Genomic DNA, 12868 nt, shown 5'->3' with positions numbered 1-12868 from the left:
TGCGCGACAAAATCGCATTTTAAAATCAGGAAATTGTCCATAACTTGGCACCAGAAGCGAATTTTCCAAATTTCTCTACGGATGTAACAACTTCATATAATGACACATATTTTGTGAAAATTTCATGAAAAACCGCTGAATAGTTTTCGAGAAATTGCCTGCACAAAATTTTGTCAAAAAAAAGAATAATAAGAATAATAAGAAACAGTAGAATCACTATAAGGTCTTCCGTGAAGACGGAAGACCTTAATAATAAGAAACAGAGTAAAAACTAGAAACGATCTCGTTGCGAGCAACGAGAGGTCTTCCGTCTGATTTTGAAAAAAAGTAAAATTAAGCTAAAAAGGGGATTAAAATTTTTTGTGACAATGGGGATTGAACCCAATGGGGAAAAACCAACTCACTTTTTATTTCTATCTCTAGCGCACACCACTACGCTATTGGAACTACTACTCTTAATGTTCCTGTATATATACTTCTACAATAATACACCTGTATAAGAATCATGAAAGGCGGGCAATTATTCATAATTTTGCGCCAAACGCCACGAGTAAATCTTCGCGCCTTTTCTTTGGAATGTTCCATTGAATGGGCGTGATATTAAGACCGTTATTACAGTGAAATTAAAAAGAAGAACGTTCCTAAATCCTAAAATTCGAGGTTTAGAAATTATATTTTGCATTCTACACATTCTATATCGAATAGAGGTAAGTTAAACTAAAGCAATGCAATTGCTATAATTTAAAACCCTCTTTTGAATTTCCCGTTAATCCCCAGAGTGAACTATCCCTATTAGTTACACTTTCATGAAAAGGTTGAAATGGTTCGACGAAAACATGTATCGCCCTACGACGGTCAAGAAACTGGATACCATTTATGTTTAATAACTTGAATCCTATCGATCTTTGAGAAAAGAATGTTAATTCAAATCACTAGTACATTAAACGATCTTTTTAAAAATATTTTATTTTGGTCTTTTCTATTAGTTTAATATGACACAAGTGTGCATGGGGTAACAATGTTTATGTTTTATATTAACTATATAGATCGGTATTGTTTCTTGAAAAACTTTTACTCAAACTAAGATTTAAGATCTGTTTTCCGTGGTTCAAAGATAGTAGATATCTATTTCATTTCCACATTTAGTCTATTCTTTTTCTACTTTGATAACCAGCCAAAACCAATTATAGAAGACGTTTGGGAAGACCCTGGAATATATCTTTAGTTTGACACAGAATTGTAACGTAATTACTACGTGACAATCAACGTACTCATCTACATTCCATTCATCCTTATGTAACTTTCATTTAAGCAAACGCTCAGCTGCCTCTTTAACCCCCTACTCGCGAAACTTGACAGAGACAGCCGCCATCTTAGGCCCGCTTCAGATTTTCAAATGTTAATATCTAGAGTTTAAATTTATTAATATTCAAACAAATTATATGGTAAGCATCAATAAAAGAGTCTCTATAAACATTCCAAAAATAAATGAAAAATATTGAAAAACAAAAAAGTTAGGAAATATGATTTTTTTAATTCGCTTGTTGTAACGACCGGAAGTACTGACGACGAACGAAAGGTTACGTCCTGGAAGGGGAATATCACGATCTATAATCCCTGAAAGTTTCACATTGATATCTTTTACCGTTCTTGAGTTTAACCGCGGACAAAATGTCATTTTAAAATCAGGAAACGTCCCGTAAGTTGGCACCAAAAGGGAATTTTCAAAAAATCGCTCAGATAGATCAAGTTCATGTTACGACACATCTTTTCTGATAATTTCGTGTAATTTCATCCAGTAGTCTTCGAGAAATCGCGTGCACAAAATTTTGGAAAAAAAATAAAAAGAATAATAAGAAACAGTAGAATAACTATAAGGTCTTCCGTGAAGACGGAAGACCTTAACAATATGTTCCCCAACTTCGTTTGGGGAACATAATAAAGCTTCAAGGTAAAAAAAAATTTTGCATTTGAATAACCTTCATCAATATCTCTAATTTGAATGTGATCATTCAACAGGTTAATAGTTATTTTAGAATGACTATTTCCAAATATTTCCTTGCTCCAAAAATTTTGACTCTTTCACTCATCTATAAAATGTAGGTTGGATTCAGAATCTAAAGCAAGCCTGGTAATGGATTCGTGGAAGATTGGTCAAAATAGGCCTTATAGTTACTTGGAAATGAGACTAGCTCAAAAAACTTTTAACCTAGTCACTCATATTAAAAATAAAGGCCAGATTCAGCATCCGAGGCAAGCCTGGTAGTGTACTTCCATATATTTTATTTTGGATGTACATGTTCGATTCTTGTAAGTTTGTTCAAAATACTTGGAAATGACACCTGCTTCAAAAACATTAACCTGATCATTCTTTTAAATTAGCTGAAATTGCAGTATCTGAAACCTTGGTTGGTACAATGAAACATACTTGAAGCATCTTACATGCATCCCTTAGGGGCTAGGGCATAGATGTACTTAAAAAGAAGTCTGCTCCAAAAACTTTCATCTGGGACACCAACACTTGCACTGATCCCATGGGTGTTACTAATACTCCTGTCCACTTCATATTGGTGAGCAAAAAAATGATTGAAATGCATATTTTTTATGCCATCTCTGATTTGATGAATAAATTTATGCAAGTAAAATGTCATGCCCACAACCTCACCGCTTGATTTCCAGCAGAATCCGGAAAGGGGGAAAACATCAATTGGCTGGGCTATTCCATTTGAGAAAAAAGTGACATTTGGTTGAAATTTTAAAAAAAACTATAATTTTGTCATTTTTCTATTTATGTAAATAAATAATAGTTTATTTTTATTTGCAAGGTACTCATTCACTTTTTTACTTGCATATGATGTATTAAGGTACAGGAGTACCTCCCTCTTTTTCAAAAGGGAGGGGAGTTTAGTGTGGTATGCAGGTATGTGTTAACTTGACACTGTGTGCGATGCGCAAGTGTGAGTAAGTTGTCGTCTGTTGTGCATGGTGGTGTGTAGATCTAGTCACTTGTATTGCAGGAGAGATTGCGTATTATAATATCGTAAGTCTTGTATGATTAATGCTGAATACAAATATAAACAATTACTATCATTGTCAGTTCATACATACAATACTTCAACATTCACTCAATCAGTATTTGGAGCACGTCGTTTATATATTTATTTGAACATCCATTAGATTATACATTACATAGTCCAAACATTTTATAACCAAATTTTGTTTGCTTTGATTGTCTGTTGGAAATTTTCTTTGGTGAAATTGGGAAAACACATACTTTTTGCCATTATGAATGGAGCAAAAAACAGGCCCCTTCGACACCCTAAAAATGCCTGTCAGTAAAAATATTTGCATTATCAATACACAGTTGATTCAGGGAAAAGTTAACCCCATTTAGGATCTGATGTCCCAAACTTATGCAGAGTCTAAAAGCACAATACATTTTCAAACGATATTTCACTTTTTTGTTTTAGAGATTAATTCACCTGTAGGTTTTAAGCTGTCCCTTTCCGCAGCTTAAAAATACTTATCAACGTTTTATCAATACGTGCACCTGAATCTGACATATGTTATTTCAAATAATGTTAACTGTTTTCCCCAACCAACTCACCTGACCATCCACTGACGCCAAATTTGCTGTTCGCGCCACATGTCAAAATTTAAAACTCACAATTTCGATCCCGATGCAAATAAATTACAAATGCATGCAAGAAACAAATAATAAATTTATGTATTAATCAATCCCCCAATTATAAAACAATTTTAGCAATTATTCTAGAATATGCTCTACCTCTGGGCAGGACAAAATATTTATGTCTCAAACCTATCTTGTTATATTTAAGCGACATTGCTAAGTTACTGGAAGGGGGGGGGGGCTGAGATAATTTTATTTTAAAGAAATAAATGCGTTTCAATTTTTCATGTATTCGGTTGATTTTTATGGATTCTATTGCATTTTGAAAATGTGAAAAACCTCTTAACCGAAAGCCTTTTTTTAGTTTAATGCATATTTGCAAGATTAAATGCGACGAATATATCCTGTCCTATTTTTTTCCCTTGTAACTACATTTCCCCTAAAATCAGACTATTTTGTGTCATTTGTAAAACTATCTAAAGGGTGTTAAGAAAGTTCGTTCCACATTTTTCTTTCATTTTCGAAAAGAAATACGATGAGAGGATATTTACAATTTGTGATATTTCATGTCTACAGAGTCCATTCTTACTATTGTTAAGGTTTTAACTGTCTTTTGTTGCATCAATAAGGGGAGGGCAGGTATTTAAACACATGATGTCTATTCAGAATAATTAGGAATGTCGCATATTTCTGACATACATGTATATTAAGCACACAGGACAAAACATCCTTTCAAAAACTATGCAAGAATTATCAAATCTCTGAAAAATTTCAAAAAAGCAAATCTCTTCTTTTGAAAAGTGATCTATTGTTCTTATACCTAAGCTCAACAGCTTGTCTGATGCAAGATAAGCGTTGAAGAAACAAAAGTTACTTATCCTTTATTTTCACCCAAAATGACCAGCATTTCTATTATTCAGGTGCTTTTAAGATGTTATATAATATATTTTCATGAGGAACAAAAATCCTATAATTTCCCGCTAGAAATGAATTGCTATAAATCTAAAGCACACTCTAGTGGTTTTGTCAGACTTCAAAATTCATCTCTTTAGTTAAGCACTACTTTGAAATTTTTGAAAATATTTCATCCTGGAACGAACTTTCTTAACACCCCTTACAACTGTCTAAGGAGATCTGGAAGTTGTGTCGTTTGACCACTGACCAGGGAAAATACCCTTTGAAAATGGCGGGGATGTCAAAATATACAACCTTCCTCAGAAAAATTAAACAAATTCTTAAACATTTTTTATTACAACAGCTTTAGAATATTTACCTCAATTTTTTTATCATCTCTGGGCTCCTGTAATGCATTTTCGACTGAAAAATGTAATGAACTGATCTGAAAGTCTGCTGCGCAGTTACCTGTTACTGCTTTGTGAAGTCAGTTGTGAATTATGTTCAAACATCATGCTCACGTGATTTAATTACGTATTCATCATTCATTACTCTACTGCGGTCATTAAATCGTGAAATGTGTATAAACTAACGCTGCGAGTACACAATTTTTTTGTTACATGTATATTGTAAATTTCAACAGAAAATCTTGTGCGTGGGTATTTTGATAAACTTTTTAAAATTACAGTCATGAATTACATTTATATGTAACAGTTATGTTTATTCAAAATAATATACCGGTATAAACATACATTGTAGACGGTAAAATATTCATGAATATACTTTAATATATATGGTATATCAATCTATAATTGCTTGCATGCTTATTTTGAGTGCAGAATACCAAGTCATAATTATATTATATTTCAAGATTAAAAGCATAGCCTAGACTCCCAATCATAGTAGGACACAATAAATAGGCCAAGATTTTTCCTCAAATTCAATTTTTCTGAAACTTTGATATTTTGTTCTTGGATACAAAATCTCTCTTTATATATGATATGAAAGAAATTCAACCACACATTTTTTGCCCACATAGTCTGAAATATGGCCTATCATTTAGTAAAAAAAAGTATTTCTTTCAAAGAAAAGTGGTCCATCCGGGACCTGAACTCAGGACCTCTCACTTGCGAAGCGAGAAACATACCACTAGACCACGGAATCGCTTTACATGGCATTAAGTATATGCAGAAGTGAAGTCACATACATGTAGATATTCATGTTCGGTATTGTCAAAATTTTACACAATCCATGGTGTTTGATTTATTTAGCCTTTATTAAAGAGTTCTAATAGATGTAATAAGAACAAAATGTCCGCCGAGAACCTGTTTTATACGCAATAACTCTCCTCATGCCCCTGTGCTAAAAATAGCGACATGTAATACTATAAATACTAATAAAACAAACGGTGCGGGGCACTTTGAGAGGGGTGAGAGAGGTCCTAGGGAGTTTTGGTATAAAATTACATTGCATAAGCTCAAAATCTTCTTGAAATATCGCCCGGAAATGATAGTGTTACACACAGACAGAATGTATAAATTTACGACCTTGAACTTTGACCTTTTGACCTCAAATTCAATAGGGGTCTTCATTAGGCCACAGGGAGTTGTTATGTAAAATTTCATTGCAACAGCTCAAATGGTTCTAGAGATATCGTGTGGAAACGAAAGTGTTACAACAGACAGAATTTGCTTATTTATGACCTTGACCTTTGACCTTTTGACCTCAAAATCAATAGGGGTCTTCTTTAGTCCATAGGGAGTTGCTATGCTAAATTTCATTGCAAAAGCTCAAAGGGTTCTCGAGATATCGTGTGGAAACGAAAGCGTTACAGACAGACCGAAAGACGGACGGACGGACAAACCCAAATTAATATCCCCCACATTTCAAGCGGGGGACAAAAATTCAACTTCGGTGATAATTTCTGAATTACATATGATAGGACGTTCATGTTTGACACAATATGTCATAAAAAATGACATCTCACCCACAAAGACACCGAAAAGGGGGGCCACAATTCTTTGAATTTGATTGTTTTTCACCTCTTCTTCTTGACCTTGGAGTTTGATATGCATTTATATGGAATGCCCTTGCCAAGAACTGCCATACAGTGGCATAATTGTTTGACAATCACATTTTGTTATGCCCCCGTAAACGAAGTTTCGGGGGTATAAAGTTATTACCCTGTCCGCCCGTCTGTTTATCTGTTTGTCCGCAAAAACTTAAACCTTTTTCATAACTTTTGACTGGGTGGGACTATGGCTTCCATATTTCACAGGTGTATTCCTTGTGACAAGGCCTTCCTTTGAGTACGACCAAATTTGACCTCTTGACCTTGGAGTTTTAACACACTTTTACACCAAAATTCCAGACTTTAACCTTGGCAATAACTTTCGAACGGTAAGGGTTAGTGCTTTCATACTTTACATATGTAATCCCTGTAACAGGCCTTTCATTGCATACCAACAACTTCACCTTTTGAACTTGACCTTGGAGATTGACCTTCTTTATAAAACCTTTAACTTTGCCCATAACTTTTGAATGGTAAGGGCTATGGCTTTCATGCTTCACATTAAACACATATGCAATCCTTGTAATAAGTCCTTCCATTGGATACAAAAAACTTTGACCTTTTGACCTTGGAGATTGACCTACTTTTAAAAAACTTGAACATTTGCCATAACTTTGGAACGGTAAAGGGTAGGGCTCTCATACTCCTTGGACAAGACCTTTCATTTGAGACAAACAACTTTGACCTTTTGACCTTGGAGATTGACCTATTTTTTCAAAGAAAACGTTAGCCTTGGCCATAACTTTTGAACAGGTGGTGCTAGGGTTTCATATTTCACTTTTTTTTTCTTGAAAAGGCCATTTTGGGTATCAAAATGTTTGATTTGCATTTGAGAAAAACTAAGCTTCGCTATGTTGCCATTCGGGGGATCAGTGTTTCACAAACACATTTTGTTTTGGTATTGCTTCTGATTTACACAACTAGTTATGATTTTATGCCCCCGTAAACGAAGTTTCAGGGGTATGTAGTTTGTCGTGTCCGTCTGTTTGTCTGTCTGTCTCTCTGTCTGTTTGTCTGCAAAGTGCAAACGCTTTAAAGGTACTTGGACATAGATTTGAAGTTATTATTATGCCCACGTAAACGAAGTTTCGGGGGTATATAGTTTTTGTCGTGTTCCTCCGTCTGTCTGTCTGTTTGTCTGTTTGTCCGCAAAAACTTTAACCTTGCCTATAACTTTTGATTTAGTGGACCCATGACTTTCATATTTCACAAGTGTATTCCTTGTGACAAGTCCCTTTTTTGGGTACCAAATTTGACCTTTTGACCTTGACCTTGGAGTTTGACCCACTTTTACATGAAAATTTTAAACTTTTACTTTGATCATATCTTTTGAACAGTAGATACCAGGGCATTTATACTTCACATATGTATTACTTGTTGAAAGACCTTTCATTGGATACCAACAACCTTGACCTTTTGACCTTGACTTTGTAGATTTTTGTACCTGTGAAAAAACTTTAACCTTGGCCATAACTTTTGAACGGTAAGGGATAGGGCTTTCATACTTCATATATGTAATCCTTATGAAAAGACTCCTCAACGGATACCAGGTACATTGACCCTTTGACATTGACCTTTGAGTTTGACCTACTTTAAAAAAAGCAAACCTTGACCATTAATTTTAAAAGAGTTAGGGCTAGTGCTTTCATACTTCACGTCTTTAATCCTTGTGACAAGACCTTTCATTTGATAACAAGAACTTTTGACCCTTTGACCTTGACCTTGGAGTTTGACTTACAGTTAAAAAAGTTAAACCTGGCCATAACTTCTGAATGGTTAGGACTAGGGCTTTCATACTCTAAAAAAGTATTCTATGTGGCAAGACCTTTCATTGGATACCTATTACCTTGACCTTGACCTTGGAGCTTTTTGTACTTATTGAAAAAAATTAAAAATTGGCATACTTTCACGATTGTTTTCCAGTGAGAATACCCTACTTTTTGTACCAATTAATTAAATTTACATCTTTGCTATGTTGCCATACGGGGGCATCAGTGTTTCACAAACACATCTTGTTTTCTCTATGATATTACGACTTATATATTTTGATAGCATTTCACACAAAAATTAATTAAAAATCTTATTTCATACAAAATATATTAAAATTTCAAATTTTTTGGCGGATTTGATTGACACATCCTTGCACTTTCACAAATTAATTTTATTCTCAATCCTTAGAAAAGTGGCAATCTCGTTGTGTATAAATGAAAAATATTAATACTATAATGCAGAAAATTTAGAGTAGACATGTTTGTTCGAAAGCAAAACAAATACACAATATATTGGCAGTCCGTGCAGTTGTGGTAAGCAGACTGTGACGGCTGAACACATCCTTGCACTTTCACAAATTAATTTTATTCTCAATCCTTAGAAAAGTGGCAATCTCGTTGTGTATAAATGAAAAATATTAATACTATAATGCAGAAAATTTAGAGTAGACATGTTTGTTCGAAAGCAAAACAAATACACAATATATTGGCAGTCCGTGCAGTTGTGGTAAGCAGACTGTGACGGCTGAACGCACCCGGTGAATTCTAAACATCAACAATAACAAAACTCGTGCCCTGTTTACAAAAACTGTGAACATACGTAACACGAGTGTGCTCGATTTGCTAAAATCTGTACGCAACTCTTAGTTCGAAATAACGATACTTGTGAAGGAGTTTTGCTTTCTAACATTTCTACTCTGAATAAAATCATTTTTCTGGATAAAAGTTTTAATATTTCTCATTAATACACAACAAGATTGCCACTTTTCCTAAGGATTAAGAATAAGGTTAAAACTTGTGAAAGTGCAAGGATGAGTCAATCAAACCCGCCAAAAAATTTGAAGTTTTAATAACTTTTAAATGAAAAAAAGATTTTAATTAATTATTGTGTGAAATGCTATTAAAATATATAAGTCGTAATAATATAGAGAAAATATTGACTTCAAATATGTGTCCAAGTACCTTTAATCTTGCCCGTAACTTTTGATTTAATTGAGCTATGACTTTCATATTTCACATTTGTATTCCTTGTGACAAGGCCTTTCTTTGGGTACCACCAAATTTGACCTTGGAGTTTGACCCACTTTTACACAAAAATTCCAAACTTTTACTTTGGCCATATCTTTTGAACAGTAGAAACAAGGACTTTTATACTTCATATATGTATTTTTTTGTGAAAAGACCTTTTATTGGATACAAACAACTTTGACCTTTTGACCTTGACCTTAAAGATTTCTGTACTTATGAAATAACTTTAACCATGGCCATTACTTTTGAACGGTAAGGGTTAGTGCTTTCATACTTTACATATGTAATCCTTGTGAGTAGACCTTTCATTGGATACCAAGAACTTTGACCCTTTCACCCTGGAGTTTGACCTACATTTAAAAAGAAATTCTTGATCATAGCTTTTAAAGGGTTAGGGCTAGTGCTTTCATACTTTATATTTTTAATCCTTGTGACAAGACCTTTCATTTGATATCAAGAACTTTGACCCTTTGACTTTGGAGTTTGACCTAATTTTTAACCTTAGTCATAACTTTTGAAGAGTTAGGGCTAGGGTTTCCATACTTCACATATGTATTCTTTGTGGTAAGACCTTTCATTGGATACAAATTACTTTGATCTTTTGACCTTGATGATTTCTGCACTTATGAAAAAAACTTTAACCTTGGTCATAACTTTTGAAAGCTAAGGGCCAGTGCTTTCATACTTCACATACTTAATTCCTGTGAAAAGAACCTTCACTGGATACCAAGAACTTTGACCCTTTGAACTTGATGTTTGACTTACTTAAAAAAAACAGGCTTTGACCATAACTTTTGAAGGGTTAGGGCTAGTGCTCTCATACTTTTCATATTTCATCCTTGTGCAAAGACCCTTCATTTTACACCAAGAATTCTGACCCTTTGACCTTGACCTACTTTTTAATATTTATAACCTTGGCCATAACTTTTGGAGGGTTAGGGCTATGGGTTCCATACTTCACATATGTATTCTTTCTGGCAAGACCTTTCATTGATTACCAATTACCTTGACATTTTGACTTTGGAGATTTCCATACTTATGAAAAAAACTTAAACCTTGGCCTACTTTCATATTTCACAATTGTATTTCCAGCGAGAATACCCTACTTTGGGTACTTTATATTAAATTTGCATTTAGGAAAAATTTAATCTTCCCTATGTTGCCACAAGGGGGCATCAGTGTTTCACAAACACATCTTGTTTAGCACTTGTAAATGAAGACTTGGGGATATATAGTTTTTTGCTCTGTTTATTCATTTGTGCACAAAATATTCAATCTTGGTCATAACATTTGAATAGGTGGGGCTATGACTTTCATACTTTACAGGACCTGGTGTATTCCTTGTGAAAGGACCTTTCTTCAAGTACCATCAGATGGGCATCAGTGTTTTCACAAACACATCTTGTATATAAATGTTAACATAAAGTATCTTTTCCCTTTTTCTTGGGTATGCCAGAGACATCAGGGACAGTTTTGAAACTCTGGATAATTTATGAATAACAGGCATTGCAACATACTACAATTTGATAAGATCTGGGAAGATCAAGAATCACAACCACCTAGTTCTTACAAATAGCTTTACTTAAGAATCCAAGAAAATTTCAAACTTTATTTTTACAAATTTCTACAAAAAAAATCTCTTTTCTAAACAAATTCCGTTACCTTCATACAGATTATACCCCAATCATTTGAAGAGTATATGTACAAATGCACAGTTCAATGATGCTAAAGCAAGAAACTAAATTTTCTAAATAAATTGGTAAAATTCATTCTCATTTTATAGAAATACACTTTATACAGACTTTAACTATAGAACCAACAACGCTAACATCAAACAGTTCTTTAATAATTCATAGATAAAATATTCATTTTAATGTAGCAGCTCCAAACTTGTTCTACAATGAACTAGTGGGTATATATTAACCAATTAAATCCAAAAAAAATTAAGAGTTTGTGTATATTTACCCCATAAACTGCACAATATAAATTATCACAAGATATAGGTTTATCACAGATTTTCAATCTTCATAAATTAAACATGAAAATAAAATTTGACATGATTAAATAATTCATAAATTGTATGTAGAATTTTAATGAATAAGAAGTTCATTTTACTTGTATGCATATACATATTTTTATGTACATAAACCTGTAAACAGTTACCATCAAAACAATCTTAAAAGTAAATAAGCTACTTAAAAAATTAATTTGATCTAATTATTTAAGAGGGTGACTTGTGCTTGGCTATTTGTCTGTTGTACATGTATATCTGTATCTATGGATCCTATCAATGGTGGACCTCCAGCCTGTTAATGTATCCAGCCACCTGCTCCTCTGGCCAGGACTCAGGAATACACTGCATACTGATGAAGCTTAACTTAGCACTAGTGGACATAGGTGTGCAGGGTGGGTTGCTGTAGCTAAAAAATAGGTAAAAAAGATCCATATTTTAACAATTTTTAGAGTATCATTTTGTAAATTTTTTCATTAGTTTTGGGGATCAGGGGAAATGAAAATTATAGAAAATTCAGAAAAAAAGATACAGAAAATTGAAACCTGAGAAATAATTTTTAGTTACTGAAAGTAAGAAATAAAGATCTTTATTATTAAGCATATTCAATTAATCTGGAAAATTTGGTACATTGGAAATAAACTCTGTTGTTACAAAAAGGGAAATTAGATCAAAATAAATTAGATATATATTACCTTTCCAAGAACACACATCCCAAAGCAACCATAAGTGAGGATTTCAGGTTAAAGTGAAAGTTCAGAGAAAAAAATTATGCTAGTTTTCCATCACCCAGGAAACAGGTTCCAGGCAGCCATCCACAAAACCATCACACAATAGCAATATACGGAAGAACTCTCATCAGAAAGGATAAATGACACAAGCTCAATTCATGCATCAAATAGCTACCAACTAAGACAACACTCACATAAAAGTCACATGATGCTGTCAGTGAAATGTGACCCTGAATCTGATTGGACACTATTTCTGCCTGACAACAACATACCAGCATTTGCAATTGGCTAGTTTAATTCTATGTAAAACTATGTAAAGTTGCTAAGCCAATCACTACAACATTTCCTCTCTATTTTGTAGCTCTGAATTTCTACATTGTTCTACTTTTTTCAGGTCTTACTTTTTTCACCGAGGGTTCTATTAACAATAACAATTTAAGTAAAGAAATTTAACATACAAACACAAAAGACTTATAATCCCTCTAAGTAAAAAGGAGTACATGTACTAAAATG

The 12868-nt window shown here is 33.6% G+C and overlaps 1 long non-coding RNA gene across 1 annotated transcript; it reads right to left on the bottom strand.

Moving 5' to 3' along the window:
- Nucleotides 1–11208: 11208 nt before the first annotated feature.
- Nucleotides 11209–12792, bottom strand: LOC134234572 (uncharacterized). Its single transcript, XR_009985204.1, has 2 exons — nt 12320–12792; nt 11209–12033 (listed from the first exon to the last, which is right to left on the bottom strand). It is a non-coding gene; the product is annotated as an uncharacterized LOC134234572 (long non-coding RNA).
- Between the last annotated feature and the right edge of the window lie 76 nt (nt 12793–12868).

Source organism: Saccostrea cucullata, unplaced genomic scaffold, assembly GCF_032062105.1.
Source record: "Saccostrea cucullata isolate Sc308-1 unplaced genomic scaffold, CSIRO_AGI_Scuc_v1 ctg3879, whole genome shotgun sequence".
Taxonomy (NCBI): Eukaryota; Metazoa; Mollusca; class Bivalvia; order Ostreida; family Ostreidae; genus Saccostrea; species Saccostrea cuccullata.
The sequence above is the reverse complement of the archived record's forward strand: the minus strand, read 5'-3'. Positions and strand labels throughout refer to the sequence as shown.